Genomic DNA, 7677 nt, shown 5'->3' on the forward strand with positions numbered 1-7677 from the left:
ATCACCAAGCTAATAAACAGACCTGGGTTCAAACCCAGGCAGCCTGGCTCCAGAATCAACTCTTAACCACTTAGAGCATCATCGCTGAGATCGGGAGAGTGACAGGCTGCTGTAAGGAGGGTGAAGCGGGCCAGGTGCGGTGGCTCACGCCTGTAATCCCAGCACTCTGGGAGGCTAAGGTGGGTGGATCACCTGAGGTCAGGAGTTCAAGACCAGCCTGACCATGGAGAAACCCCGTCTCTACTAAAAACACAAAAAATTAGCCAGGTGTGGTGGCGCATGCCTGTAATCCCAGCAACTCAGGAGGCTGAGGCAGGAGAATCACTTGAACCCAGGAGATGGAGGTTGCGGTGAGCCAAGATCGTGCCATTGCACTCCAGCCTGTGCAAGAAGAGTGAAACTCTGTCTCAAAAAAAAAAAAAAAAAAAAAAAAAAAAGAGGGTGAAGCGAAAATAGGAGCAGAGCAGCAGGTAAGCAATGATGTGATGGCGCTAAATAAGAATGGATAAGAAAATGAGTAAGAGTAAAAGACTGGGGTAAAAGTAAAAGACTGGAGAATGGGTCTAACATTAAAGGAGAATGAGGAGAAGGGAGAGTTGACAAGCAAAGGTGAAAGCAGAAAGTCAGTTGTCAGTACGGCTTGGGGAGATAAAGAAGGCCAGGAAGGCCTACAGGAAAAGGCTGCCATGTCAGGCAAGACACAGAGGACGATTGAGGAAAGGTGATTCTTACAAGGGTGAGAAAGATGCCATTGTAGGAGTTGGGCTCTGGCACAGGCACTTGGTGGAGCCTCTGCTTTGGGCTGAGATCAACACATGACAGAGTCTCATCTCCGCAGGTAACAGAGCTCACATATGTTGGTGCTTGTGGAGGCCTTCTGCCTCCTCTGGTGGCAGTTTCAGACTGCACCAATGAATCCTGCGAAGATTCTAACTTTGTAGGTGGACCTGTGACCTCAGTCAGGCTTCGATGCAGAGTCTGAACCTGGTCTGGATGAGGAGCTGTAGTCTTCTCCAGGACTGTGGAATGTCCAATCTCTGTAGTGGGTTCTGGAGTTATGGCAAGTCCCGGGTCTGGAGGCTGAGCTGAGGTTTCCTGCGTGGTTGGAGATGGTTTAACCTCTGTAGTAGGCTCTGTAGTTATGCTAAGCTCCAGGTCCAGAGGTTGAACTGTGGCTTCAGTCAGGTGTGAATGCTGAGTCTGAATCTGATCTGGATGTGGAATTGTCACCTTAAGGTGCTTTGGAGGAACTATAGTCCTCTTCAGGGGTGTAGAATGTTCAACATCCATAGTGGGTTCTGCAGTGACGGTAAGTCCCAGGTCCAAAAGGTTGAACGGGTGACATTGGGATGCTGAGCTCGATCCTGACCTGGTGTTGGAATTGTTACCTCTTGATATATTTCAAGTTGGGGTACAACTTTCTTAGGAGGCTGAGTTGGGTCTCCTGCATGGTTGGAGAAAGTTCAACCTCTGTCGTGGATTCTAGAATGATGGTAAGTCCCAGGTCCAAAGGTTGAACAGTGACACTGGGCAATGTTGAATGCTGAGCTGGATCCTGGCCTGGTGTTGGGACTGTCACCTCATAATGAGCTGGAGGTTGAGCAGCAAACTCCTTAGGTGGCTCTGGAAGCTGAACTGGGACCATTTGCTGCCTTGAATGTTCTACCTCCTTAGGGGACTCTGGAGCCTGAACTGTGGCCTCCTGCTGGGTCAGAGAAGGTTCTGCCTCCATAGAGAGCTCTGGAATCTCAGCTGGAACCTCCTGCTGAGTTACAGATGGTTCTATCTCCTGAGGGAACTCTGGAGGCAAAGGTGGGGCCATCTGCTGGGTCAGAGAGGGTTCTATCACCATAGCAGGGTCTGAAGGCTGAGCAGGGACCGCCTGCTGGACTGGAGAGGACTCTACCTCTTTAGGTGGCTTTAAAAGCCGAGTTGGGGCCTGCTGTAGGACTGGAGATGGTTTGACCTTCTCAGGTGGCCTCTGATGGCTGAGCTGGTATCTCCCACTGTGGTGGAGGACTGACCCTCTTCAGTGGACTTCCAATGATGACCCGAGGCTTCCTGCTGGGTTGCAGATGGTTCAACTTCCTTAGGGGGCTCTGGTGGCTCAGCTGGGAACCCTTGCTGGACTGGAGAAGGTTCTGCCTCCTTAGGGGGATCTAGAGTCTGAGCTGTGGCCTCTTGGTGGACTGGAGATTCAATCTTTTCAGGAGAATGCAGAGGCGGGGAAGGGAGATCAGGCTGGGCTGGAGAAAAGTCAGCCATGTTCAATGGGAATAGGAGGGTTGTCCTGCTGGACTGGAGAAGGTTCTACCCCCATAGTGACTGCTGTAGGTTTGGTAAGCTCCCTATCTAGATCTAGATATGACACATCTAGAGGTGAACCTATTGCTTCATCATTCAGTGAACTTCCAAAGTCTGAGGAGAGCTGAGTTGGAGGTTGAGTTGTGGTCTCTTTATGGACTGGAAGTTGTTCATAATTTTCAGGTCTACTTAGCTGCTGAATTATGTCTTGCTGGGTCTTTCAAACGTTGAAACTGCTCAGGGACATTAAGGGCTGAGCTGGGGCCTCCTGCTGGGCTGGAGAAGATTCAACCTCCCCAGAAGACTCAGAAGGCTGAGCTGGCTGCTCCTGCTCACTGGGGGAAAGTTCAGGCTCCATGGGAGGACCTGGCGGCTCAGTTGGGGCCTCCTGTTGGGTTGGCAGAAGGTTCCACCTCCTCTGGAGGCTGATTTGGGGCCTCCTTCTGGGCTTGGGAAGATTCTGCCTCATTTTGGGGCTCTGATGTCATGGGTAACCTCCACATCTGCAGGTTTAATGGTAATGTTGGGCAAGTTATAATGAGCTTGATCCTCACCTGGAGGTTGAACTGTCACTTCATGATTCAGTGGAGTTTGAGCTAGACTCTCCATAGAGGACTCTGGAGGCAGAGCTGGGGACTCCTGGTGGGTTGAAGGTTCTACCTCCTGAGGGAGCTGTGGAAGCCTGTGCTGGGGCTTCTTCCTGGAGTGAAGAGGACTGGATGTCTTCCAGGGTCTCTGGATTTTGAGTTTCGGGCTCTCGATGGAACTGAGAAAGTCCAACTTGCTCAGGTGGCCCTGGAGGCTCATCTGCGTTCACGTCCGGAGTTCTGGAGGCAGGCTGCCAGGATACAGTGGTGTCCATACTGGAATATTCATCCTGAAAAGTCTGTTTCTGACGCTGAGGTTTGGATAATTGGTGTGGAATCCCAGTAATCTCAGCAAGGCTCCAACGCTCAGCTAGATGTTTCTTCAGGTTCTTGGGCGAAACCACAAATTTGGTTGGTTTTGAAACCTTACTCTCTAGTGGAACAAGTATATCATCTGCCTGATGACCTGCAGCCCGATCTAGATCTGCAGTTTGAAGCTTATTTTTGAGGCGAGGAAGCTGAACTAGGGTCTGGTTCTGATCCCCATCCAGCAGTGGAACCATCTCTGGGAGCCTTTCTTGCGGAGTCAGCTTGTCATATAAATCCTGCTGGGCAGCCGAGAACTGCTCTGGTCCCAGGGGCAGCTCTCCAGATGAATCGGTGTCCAGGAATGGAGCCAAATTTTCAGTCGATTCCTGGGGCAGGGATGACATCTGCAAAGAAGCAGAGGGCCCCAGGTATTCAAAGTCCCCGGGGCTGCTAGGGGAGCAGGTGCATGGGGAGATTCCCACGGGAGATGGGAGGAGCGGGAAGACCAGGGCTCAGGTGGCCCCATGGGGTTAGAGGTCAGCTGGAGCGGGTCGTTGACCCGCACCAGAGGCTGAGCCTCCTTAACTAGGAAATACAATAGTTGCCACGTAAGGAGGGGCCATGGGCCCCAGAAACGCAGCCAAGACATGACACACGCTGGTGCTGCACACTCAACGGGAGCCATTCTGGCAGCCGGGAGATGCTCATGCCCTTTATGAGCGTGCGCCCCGCCCTGTCTTTATGACACCTTTAGTTATGTCACCTTTATTAGGCTCGGGTCCAGATCTGCTCCATGTTACCAGGGCACTCATGTCACAATCCCACCCAAGCACCCCTTCCCACCATGCCCGGCGGAACACCCCTCCCCTCCCCTTAGTGAGGAAGGATTTGGGCCACAGGCCGGGTTGGTCCCAGGACTCCAGTGGCCTGCTGTGGTGTGGTGGGGTGGGGTGGGGTCGGGTGGGGGCGCGGCAGAGCTTCCCAAGGAAGTCACGAGACCTCGCCTTGGGATCTTCAGAAGTGCTAGTTCACAGGCCGGGTGCAGTGGCTCATGCTTGTAATCCCAGCACTTTGGAAGGCCGAGGTGGGCGGATCACGAGGTCAGGAGATCGAGACCACGGTGAAACCTCATCTCTACTAAAATACAAAAAATTAGCCGGGCGTGGTGGCGGGGCGCCTGTAGTCCCAGCTACTCAAGAGAGGCTGAGGCAGGAGAATGGCGTGAACCCGGGAGGTGGAGCTTGCAGTGAGCAGAGATGGCGACACTGCACTCCAGCCTGGGCGACAGAGCGAGATTCCATCTCAAGAAAAAAAAAAAAAGAAGTGCTAGTTCACTTCTGGCAGCCTGAATTCTTCCTCCTCCAAGGCGAAATCCAAGAATACTCTTCCTTCCAGGGAGAGAAACTGACCTTCAAAATGGGCACCAGTTAGGGTGGCAGGCAGGACGCACGTTACAGTCATTTATTCCAAAATGTTGCCATTTTCGCTAAACTGTTGCATGTTTGATAATTAATTCACCACCCTATTAGGTAGGGGCTACCAGGGAATAAGCAAGGACTTCAAATTTTCTGTAGGAGGGGAGTTGGGGGTGGGCGATTCAGTCTGGGAGAGGTTTTAATCTGAGTGAAGAGCCCTTTGCACTAGGCTGGGAGGAGGCTGAACTGTCATCCTGCCTTAACTCAACACAGCCATTACCCTAGAAGTTACAGCGCCACCCTTCAGAGATCTACCCTGTGTGCACACATGGAGAAGAGGCTTAGGTTGTTAAAGTCAGCATGTTAAATAACTTCCTGAAATGCGACTATAACTAGAACCCAGCTGACTTCCCCCACAGCCATTCTTACCTATTTTATTACTGTCTGGCACAATTATCAGCATGTAAACTCCAAGGTGCTTCATCTTATTCCAGTGCCTAGCACAGGCATAGGGTGCATAGTGATGGTATTAAAATTGAAGGGGGGCCGTGCACAGTGGCTCACATCCATAATCCCAGAACTCTGGGAGGCTGAGGTGGGCAGATCACTGAGGTCAGAAGTTCCAGACCAGCCTGATCAACACGCTGAAACTCCGTCTCTACTAAAAATACAAAATTAGCTGGGCGTGGTGGTGCATGCCTGTAATCCCAGCTACACGGGAGGCTCAAGCAGGAGAATTGCTTGAACCTGGGAGGCAAAGGCTGCAGTGAGCCGAGATCGCAACAATGCACTCCAGCCTGGGCAACAAGAGAGAAACTCCGTCTCAAAAAAATAAAATAAAATTGAAGGGATTCCAAGATTCGCCTCATTTAGGGATGGATCTATTGTTATAATCAGATTTCTGAAATCAGTGCTAACTTCCTCTCACATTTCACAGAAAGCTAGACTTCTTAAAGCTGGAAGTTTCCTTGGTGGGTTTTATTTAAATTGAATTAAAATAATTATTTTACAGGGAAAAACTTCAAAACACTTTGCAACTTTGGGGTAAAAGTTAAATAAAACAGTCTAACCCCAAATTAAGTTTCCACTGAAATGAAACTTTTTTTTTTTTTGAGAAGGAGTCTTGCTCTTTCACCCAGGCTGGAGTGCAGTGGTGCGATCTTGGCTCACTGCAGGCTCTGCCGCCCGGGGATCACGCCATTCTCCTGCCTCAGCCTCCCACGTAGCTGGGACTACAGGCGCCCGCCACCTTGCCCGGCTAATTTTTGTATTTTTAGTAGAGACGGGGTTTCACCGTGTTAGCCAGGATGGTCTCGATCTCCTGACCTCGTGATCCGCCCGCCTCGGCCTCCCAAAGTGCTGGGATTACAGGCATGAGCCACCGCGACCGGCCTTTTTTGCTCCTTTTTAAAAAAAAAAATCCATAAATAGTAAATAATGACTGTTTTGAGATTTAGAAATTTAATCCCTATTTAAGAGATTTCATATGCAGTCATGCGTTGCTTGCCATGTAAGGAGCTTGAGAAATGTATCAGGTGATTTCATCATTGTGCTAACATCATAGTGTATACTTACACAAACCTAGGTGCTGTACCCTACAGCACACCTAGGCTATACGGCATGGCCTAGGACTCCTAGGCTACAAACCTGTACTGTATGTTACTGTACTGAATATTAAAGGCAACTGTAACACAATGGCAGGTATTTGTGTATGTAAACATGGAAAAGGTACAGTTAAAATACTGTATAAAAGATAAAAATGGGGCACAGGCACAGCGGCTCACACCTGTAATCCCAGCACTTTGAGATGCAGAGGTGGGTGGATCACCTGAGGTCAGGAGGTCGAGACCAGCCTGGCCAACATAGCGAAAAACAGTCTCTACTAAAAATACAAAAATTAGCTGAGTATGGTGGTGCATGCCTATAATCCCAGCTACTCAGGAGGCTGAGGTAGGAGAATCACTTGAACCCAGGAGGTAGAGGTTGCAGTGAGCTGAGATCGTGCCATCGCACTCCAGCCTGGGCAACAGAGTGAGACTCCATAAGAACAACAACAACAACAAAAAGATAAAAATGGTATGCCTGTACAGGGATAGCTCCTTTATACTCTTATGGAACCACCATCATATATGTGGTCTATTGTTGACCGAAACCTCATTTTGCAGCACAGATTGTAAATGATTGACAGAAAGATCATCAGCAAAATAGTCCACCCAAGGTATATGGGAGACAATGAGATCCAAGCAATAAGCCATATTTGAAAGGCATTATAGTTTTTGAAAGCCATAGCACAATCAGTCTTAAGGTCAGTTACATTCTCCCCACTTCTCTGGTATCCTGTTTGAAGGGAGTTCTAAAAAGGCCTGTGTTCAAGCAGCCCAGCATCCCTTACTCCTGGGGCCGGGGAAGACTAACCCCTCTCCTGTGTCCACAACTGTAGTAATACAGTCCTCAGTTCTGCTCTCCAAACTTCAAATAAGGGGTCAGAGCCAAGGGTCAAGACTTTGGAAAAGCCCCAGAAATACCCTGCACTCAAAAAGCAGTTTCAGAGTTTCACATTTTCCTGAGAATGAAAAAATTATCCTCCAAATTCTGCTGCTTCTTTTGAATTATGGTTACACTGGCTATGTTATCCGACCCTTGAGTTTTTTTTTGTTTGTTTTTTGAGATGGAGTTTCGCTCTTGTTTCCCAGGCTGGAGTGCAATGGCATGATCTTGGCTCACCACAACCTCCACCTCCTTGGTTCAAGCGATTCTCCTGCCTCAGCCTCCAGAGTAGCTGGGATGCATGCGCCACCGTTTCCCCATGTTGGTCAGGCTGGTCTTGAACTCCCAACCTTAGATGATCCACCCGCCTTGGCCTCCCAAAGCACTGGCATTACAGGTGTGAGCCACTGTGCCCGGCCCTGTTACCTTTGAGTTTTTATCTCCACATACTTGAATTAAACTGTGTAGTTCTTCCCATCTGACACCTACAATCTCTTCACTGGGTCTGTACTCCACAGCTATTTTACCACTTTCTGAAATAAAATTAGCAAGTAACAATTCAGAATCTTTTTCAT

General features: G+C 49.5%; 1 pseudogene; it reads right to left on the bottom strand.

Annotated features, from left to right (window-relative positions):
* Positions 1-732: 732 nt before the first annotated feature.
* Positions 733-3921, bottom strand: LOC115833763 (annotated as a pseudogene).
* Between the last annotated feature and the right edge of the window lie 3756 nt (positions 3922-7677).

Source organism: Nomascus leucogenys, unplaced genomic scaffold (genome assembly GCF_006542625.1).
Source record: "Nomascus leucogenys isolate Asia unplaced genomic scaffold, Asia_NLE_v1 001160F_24296_qpd_obj, whole genome shotgun sequence".
NCBI lineage: Eukaryota > Metazoa > Chordata > Mammalia > Primates > Hylobatidae > Nomascus > Nomascus leucogenys.